Here is a 7,556-nt window from a genome sequence, read left to right as displayed (position 1 = left end):
ATTTAATTAATAATTATACATATATTAGACCTGTTACTACTACTGCTACTACTATTACTGCTACTACTGCTACTACTACTACTGGCACTACTAATACTAATACTAATACTACTTCTAATAATAATAATATTAATGATGATAATAATAACAATGTTAATGATAATGATAATAGCAACTATAATGATAATGATAATAGCAACTATAATGATAATGATAATGATAATAGCAACTATAATGATAATGATAATAAAAATAATAATGATAATGATAATAACAATGTTAATAGTAATATTAATAATAATGATATTGATAATAATAGTAAATAATAAAAAATATTGTTATAATATCTAATGATAGCAACAACAGTAATAATAAAGAAAAATAGTGAAAAATACAAAAAATAAAATTAGGCCCGCGCTCCCCGTCCCGAAGAGAAACCATCGGCCCGGCGTCTCCTTCTCGTCCGGCCGCTGTGTTTACATGTGATAGAAGTTACATCAGCAAGAATGGGCGACAAACTGAACGCCCCTCGCTGGACGCTTCGGCAAAGGACCTCGTGGTTTGGGTCTGGGTCTCAAGCTCTTGGCAACGGCGGGAGCAGCGGCGTATGGCATCTCGCAGTCCATGTACACCGGTGAGGAAAATGGGAGAGGAGGAGATGCGAAGGAAGGGAGGACGTCGTCTGCTCGCTGGGTCTCGCCGGGTGTCCTTTGGGGATTTTCTCGTTTTGCGGCTTGGTTTGGTCGGGAGGGGATGGTTTCGGGTATTCGGGGGTTTATTTAGGAGGGTTGTGGTTGGGAGCTCGAGGAGTTTTTTTTCTTATGTAGTTTTGAAGGCATAACATGTGGGGATTCGCTTATTGTTTTTTATGCAACTTCGCGAACCTTCTCAGATATTGCGATTCACAATATCACGGATAGTGTAGTCATGGATAAAAAATAACTTCCAAGTCAATGATCATCGTGACAGCTCTATAGAGGAATGCAGAGTTTTCTCCTTATTGCTTTCATTCAGTTGACTACGAGTTATGTCAGCCTTTGCAATCATCCTTGTTATAAAGTGCATGCAAACAAAGACAAATATTCCTTAGTCATTCTACAGATATGCTATTGTCAGCATTGAAAATACCAAGAATTTGTTTATATGCAGCTTTTGAAGGCTATTGTCTAGGGATAGCAGATATAGTTACCTGAAACAAACTCGCAGTTAAAGTCTCCTGTAGCATGAAATTTACCAGGAAAATAAGGGGTAATCTTTATGGTATGGATACACTAAACTGGACAAATTTAAGTTCATATAGAAGATAAAAAGTTGCAGCCATCAGTACAAAAAACAGTTTACAGACAACAGTAAGGCTAAATAGTAAGGGAAAAATATTGCAGAAAGTTCTGCTCACACCCTAAGTCTACTTGGTGCTCTCCACTTTTAGCTCAATCTTGCCAAGTTTACTGAGGTGAAGACAATGTCTGCCAAGGGGGTGTTGAGGGGCAGAGCCCTCCTATCAATCCCCCCCCCCCCCATTTGCCCAGTCACAACTTTACAAAATGTTCTAAAATGAAAATCATCCTAGTCTTTATGCCAGGGGGCTCAGCCCCTCTTAACATCCCAAGACTTCTGCTCAATATTGTTCTTGATGGCAGGGTTTACAGAGTCCAGTGTAAGGTTAACCAATAAATGTTTATATCCTTTTGAAAGAGCAATTATATGCCATATTGTAGTCTGAAATCACAGTATTCCCATGTCCTACTCACACTTTGATTAACCTAAGAAGTCTTGCTGTTTTTTTTTCTAACAGGAATGAGAAATAGGTCTTTTGTTTCGTGGTAAAGGACCCCAAAACCCACTGTTCATGGATTATCCTTCTCATATTGTTTGTCAGTTTGAATGGTTAAGAATCCTCCATGAATTCTTTCAGTGCTATTTTCCAAACATCGGGCAATTAAGTCTTCACAAATAAGACTAGCTTCAGTCACAAATAGTGTTGTTGGAGAGGTCAAGGTCATCTCTTGCACTATGGTACAGGAATCAGTCTCTCAGATAGAAATTGTAAAACAATCAATTCATTGTTTGAGCTAATTCACTGCAGCTAAACCATGTTCCCTTGGAAATGGAAATGCCCAAAATTGTATCTGCATTTACTTTCTTCTCTATTTGTGCAATTACACCAGACTTATTTGGTATCATAATCAAGTCTGCATTTATTTATACACTTAGGACAATCTACTGGGTCACTTTTCACACCATGTGTTATAGACATTTCTGTAAGTTTCTGTGGATGGCCATTATGTTTGTATAAGGTACCATAGCCAAAGTCACTCTCTGCATATAACATGCCAGTAACTGTTGTTGAGTAGTCATGGACCTATCAAAAATCCTGGTTGTAAAAGCACAAATGTGTAGAAAGTAATGAAAAAAGATCAACAAATAACTGTTGATATAATACTAATAAAATGTATAATATTATGAAAATATGCAAGATATCAAAATAGAGGAAGAGAGTTATTTATATAAAGAAAACCTTCACAAAACTATCGCAGTAATCAGGTACATGGTTGGTGTAGTACAGTGGTCTTCAAATTTTTTTAGGCTGTAGCCCGCTGTGTGTGTGTGTGTAGGGGGGGGGGGGTGCACACACATGCGCGCATGAATAATTATTAGGGTAGAATAATATAAAAAGTTTTTATTGTTTAGTTTTATTTATTTTTTATTTTTCATAAATTGTGTATTTTGCTTTAAATTTTTCCTAGTTAGATGAAAAAACTAGCCCATGGCCCACAGTTTGAAGACCATTCATGTAGTACTAGAGACCATTGAGGAAACATCTTCACTTAGAAAGAATAAAGAATTGTGGTCAAAATGTGTTATATAAAAATTTCAGTGTTGGATCCTTTTTAGAAAAGAAAAAATAATCTATAGGACACAGTAATCTGCATTTTTGTTGTGGCTTGCTCTCATCGTAGGATTGAAATTATGGGTATAATATTTTGAATTATATCTATTAGTCATGCTTTAGAAAGAAACAGTGGAATTGTTTGATGTGAAAAGTTTTATGTCGTATCCATGAATATCTCTTATTAATATAGGACAGTTTCTTCTTATGTTTAATCACTTGTTTTCTACAGTTGAGGGTGGTCACAGAGCCATCATCTTCAACCGTATTGGAGGAGTGCAGCCAGATATTTACACTGAAGGGTTGCACTTCAGGATTCCATGGTTCCAGTACCCAGTAGTCTATGACATCAGTATGAATTATCGTTTGTCAGTTTTGTGCCAAGTTTTGTTAACCTGGCTATTTTTAAGTGGAATAAGAGAACTAGATGATGATGATGATATGTATTTTTTTATTTATTTATTTATTTATTATTATTTTTATTTTTTTACAGGGCTCGGCCTAGAAAGATCAGCTCACCCACAGGTAGCAAAGACTTGCAGATGGTGAACATTTCCCTTAGGGTTCTTGTCACGCCCTGTAGGTACAGCCATCCCTAACATCCACCAGACCTTAGGGCCAGACTTCGATGAGAAGGTAAGGTTTTGTATATTTACTTATACATTTGTTTAAATGCAAAACTCTTATTTCTATTTATTTATTGGTTAGCAACTGTTAATATCATCTATAATCTTTGAATGTGTAAAATGTTTATCTAATCAATGCCTTTTCTATTTTTATCTCTACAGGTGCTTCCATCTATTTGCAATGAAGTCCTCAAATCAGTTGTAGCAAAATTTAATGCTGCCCAATTAATCACAATGAGACAGCAAGTAAGTCAAAACATCTGTACCTTTGGTAGAAAAAAAAAACCGCTAAACACAAAACCTATTTTGCTTATATGAGGCTTTCCTGCCATTACACCAACATGATAGTGTTTTCATTATTCAGTCATATTTTTGCATTTGTGAATTAGTCATGTTTAAACTTTTAACTCATGCACAATGTATTTTGTTGCAAGATAAAAGCTGAATAAAGAAAAGTATGTGACCAAACACAAAGTTTCAAGTTTTAGAGTTTCTCATCTGTATTTCTCCCGTAGGTCTCTTTGATGATCCGCCGTGATTTGACTCAGAGAGCAGAAGACTTCAACATAATCCTTGATGACGTTTCCATTACTGAGCTCAGCTTTGGCAGAGAATACACAGTTTCTGTTGAAGCCAAACAGGTTAATTGTCTTAAAGAGTATATCTATAGAATCAGTAAATCAACTCTAGTCAATAATGTGATTTTTGCACAAGTAATAAGGAAAAGCAGTTATTTTGTGCATTGTATTCATACCAAGTCATTCATATATTACAAATATTTTGCTGTATTTATACATGTAATAAGAAAAGGCAGTCATTTTGTGTCCTGTATTTATACCATTCATTCTGTGTTGTCAATAGGTGGCCCAGCAAGAGGCCCAGCGAGCCTCTTTCATTGTCGAGAGAGCGAGACAGGAGAGGCAGCAGAAGATTGTGCAGCTGAGGGTGAAGCTGAAGCTGCCAAATGATATCCTTTTATTCCACAAGATGATAATACATGTGAAAAACTAATATTTTTCATAGTTTTGTATTTTAATATTCAGGAGCAAAATAAGGAATCAGATCAATCTTATATCTATAAATAAAGCTTGCCTTTTGAAAGCAAAGGAAATGATATGTATTTAGTGTTTAGGCCATTTAATTAGATGAAAGTTGCACCCTCTGTTCCCATACTGAAGTCCATCACTGCATTGTAAACCTCATTCATCATGCACCACACATTTTTATTTTGGACAGGGACATCTACTTGTTAGGATTGGATCAAATTTCATTGACAGGAATTTAACTGTAGTAGTAATTTGAGAACTAGGGCAGTACTGTAGGGCTGACTGTAGGGAAGTAGTTTTGCCAATTAGTCTTGTCTTCAGGTCATTGTCATCTTATGATGATTTAACCCATTGCCGACGGGTGGCATGTACGTACATGCCATGACATGTCGGGACCATCTGCCGGGGGCACATACGCACATGCCATAGAGTATGCATGGACATGCCATGAGTTTTTTTTTTTGTTACAATCACGGCAAAAGATTATTTTTTTGCCAGTGAAAGTGTGATTAAGTCGGTTCTAACACTCTCATTTTTACCATGCAACAAACAAAAAAAATGCAACAAACCGACAATTTCAACTCCATGATGCCACACACTGCTTATTTTATTCGGACTATAGACCAAATAATGATCAACTATGGAGTCTATATAACAACAAAAAATACCCTTCAGTCTCGATTTATCAGGAAGTTTGGCAAGTAGAGACTGTAAAAAAATAATGAAAATTGAAAATACAACATATCTTCGTAGTATTACAAAGAAACGGCATGGGATGCTGCTATTTGGCATGAGTGGTCGCGCATGCTCGGGCGACGATATAAGCCCCCGGCAGCGAGGCCCCGGCCTCTATGAATGCTACCCGTCAATTATAGGTTAACCACCAGTCTTTGTTGAAGGTTTTATAACTGACTATAGGTTAGAGTTAAGAACTATCATTTCCTGATACCTGCTAGACTCCTTAAAATGGTTTCATTATTTGGGGATTTTATAAGCTAGTTTTTTTTAAGTGATAGCCAATACTTTAATTTGTTTTTTTTAGCAGCCTTCTTTAGCTGGGATTTTTATTCTTAGCTCAAGTGGCTGCCTTAGAATACTTCTTCACCTCTATATTGAAATACAGTGGACAGACGAGCATTGAATTTCAGTTGGCAGTTATAATGTACAACTTAATGATTTAATTTCTTGATGGATTTTTTTAGACACCACTAGGCCTTAATTCAGTTTTATTTATTCAATATTTCTTTTATATATATTATTTATTTATTTTATATTTTAGACTTCAGAAGACTTTTCCTTAACTTTTGTGCACATTGGTAATGCATTGGGTTGAATCCAGGTTATCTGAAGCTCCGAAAGATCAAGGCTGCTGCTAGCATTGGCAAGACAGTAAGTTAGAAGCTTCTAAAGGAAATGAAATGCATATGATGTGATTTGAATTTAGATTTTTTTTTTTTTTTTACCTTAAGGGTATATAAGAATAGAAAGTAGCTGCTAATATTTGATGCATTTGCCTTTCAGATTTCTCAGGCACAGAACAGAGTGTATCTTGGTGCTGACACGCTGATGCTCAACCTGAACGACAAGGATTTCGATGCCAGCGCAACCCGTGTGACCAAGAAGTAAAATAGATGTTTAGCCAAGAAATATGAAAGTTAATGGGCAGTAGAGCAACTACAGTGTATTGAAGACTTATTGTCAGTCGCACTATAATTTGAATTAATTTCTCCTTTTATGATGTTTTCTGTAGAAAAGCTCCTCATTATGTAACCCAGTGCTTTGATTTGCAGATACATGTTTTCCCTCTTCTCTCATCCAATTGTTAGAAGGTTTGACAACCATACTGGTTTACTTGCCTTCAATGGATATGTATGGAAGGATTTAATTTTTGTTAGCTTATAGTAATAAACCTTGTTTTGTACATGAAAAGTTGAAAGATTTGTGGATATTTTCAGACAAATGTACATATATTATGAATTCATTTGTCAAAGATGTATATAGATAGAAACAAATATGGGCATCCACCTTTTTGCAAATAAATGTATAGGGAAAGATCCTCATCTTTTTATTCCCTAATGACTTCCCAATTAATTAAAGCATATTGAATTTTAGTACAAGACATCAGTATGCAGTAGAGCAAGATATTGTTGCTTGGAGACCTGTCATGATGTATTATGGAGGGTACTGAAGTCTCTTACGGCAGTGTTTCCCCAAATCCCTTACCCATTGTTGTCGTGGGGGGCCCTATCTTGAGGCTCAGCCCTTGCCTCAACTGCGTGGTCTTTTCTTCTCCTTTCCTTCTCTTATCTTCCCCAACCCTTCCCCTGTCCAGTTTCTAAGGTGTGAGAGCTGTGTTGAAAGGATGAAAGGCTGACTTTGTGCCAGTCATGATGAACGGCCTCAGGGAGCCATGGGCACGGTATTCCCTTGGTTAATTGTTTAGTCCTTCCCCTAAAGGGGACCCTAAAGAGTGGACCTTTTATCTTCCCCACATGTTTCAGGCTTGCTATGGCCAGTATTAAAGATTTTGTACCCTTATTAGGATACAATATCAACTAGCCTCTGAACTAACTCTCCTTTGACCACGGCTCTGAACACTAGTGTTACATTCCCCCTCGACGTGTGCTGTCATCTTAACCCAACCCGAATCTATCTACCCAGGTTATAACTCAACCTTCAAAAGACATACCTTCCTCACTCCCAATAACCATTAACCCACATCTCGCATAATCTTCATTTTCTACCTTCTCCTTCCTTATTACAACTCTTCAGCCTTATTGCCCTCCTCTCCACAGTTACTGTCTTACTCCACACCACCCCCTTCTCCTCCCGTCCTCGCCCTACAATTCCCACTTCTACAAATGTTTTAATAATCCTATTTAGCCCAGCTAAGTGGGGCCGATTTTTTGTGATTTCCCCAACAGCCCCTTATTCCGTTAATACCCTTCTCTTTCAATAATGTCTCCAAAAACAAATAGGTAGTAGCTCCGATCG

At 36.9% G+C, this 7,556-nt stretch overlaps 1 pseudogene; it reads left to right on the top strand.

Annotated features, from left to right (window-relative positions):
• The first annotated feature begins 491 nt into the window (after positions 1 to 491).
• On the top strand, positions 492 to 6,617 carry LOC119595101 (annotated as a pseudogene).
• Positions 6,618 to 7,556: the final 939 nt, after the last annotated feature.

This window comes from Penaeus monodon, chromosome 35 (genome assembly GCF_015228065.2).
Source record: "Penaeus monodon isolate SGIC_2016 chromosome 35, NSTDA_Pmon_1, whole genome shotgun sequence".
Lineage (NCBI taxonomy): Eukaryota > Metazoa > Arthropoda > Malacostraca > Decapoda > Penaeidae > Penaeus > Penaeus monodon.
The sequence above is the reverse complement of the archived record's forward strand: the minus strand, read 5'-3'. Positions and strand labels throughout refer to the sequence as shown.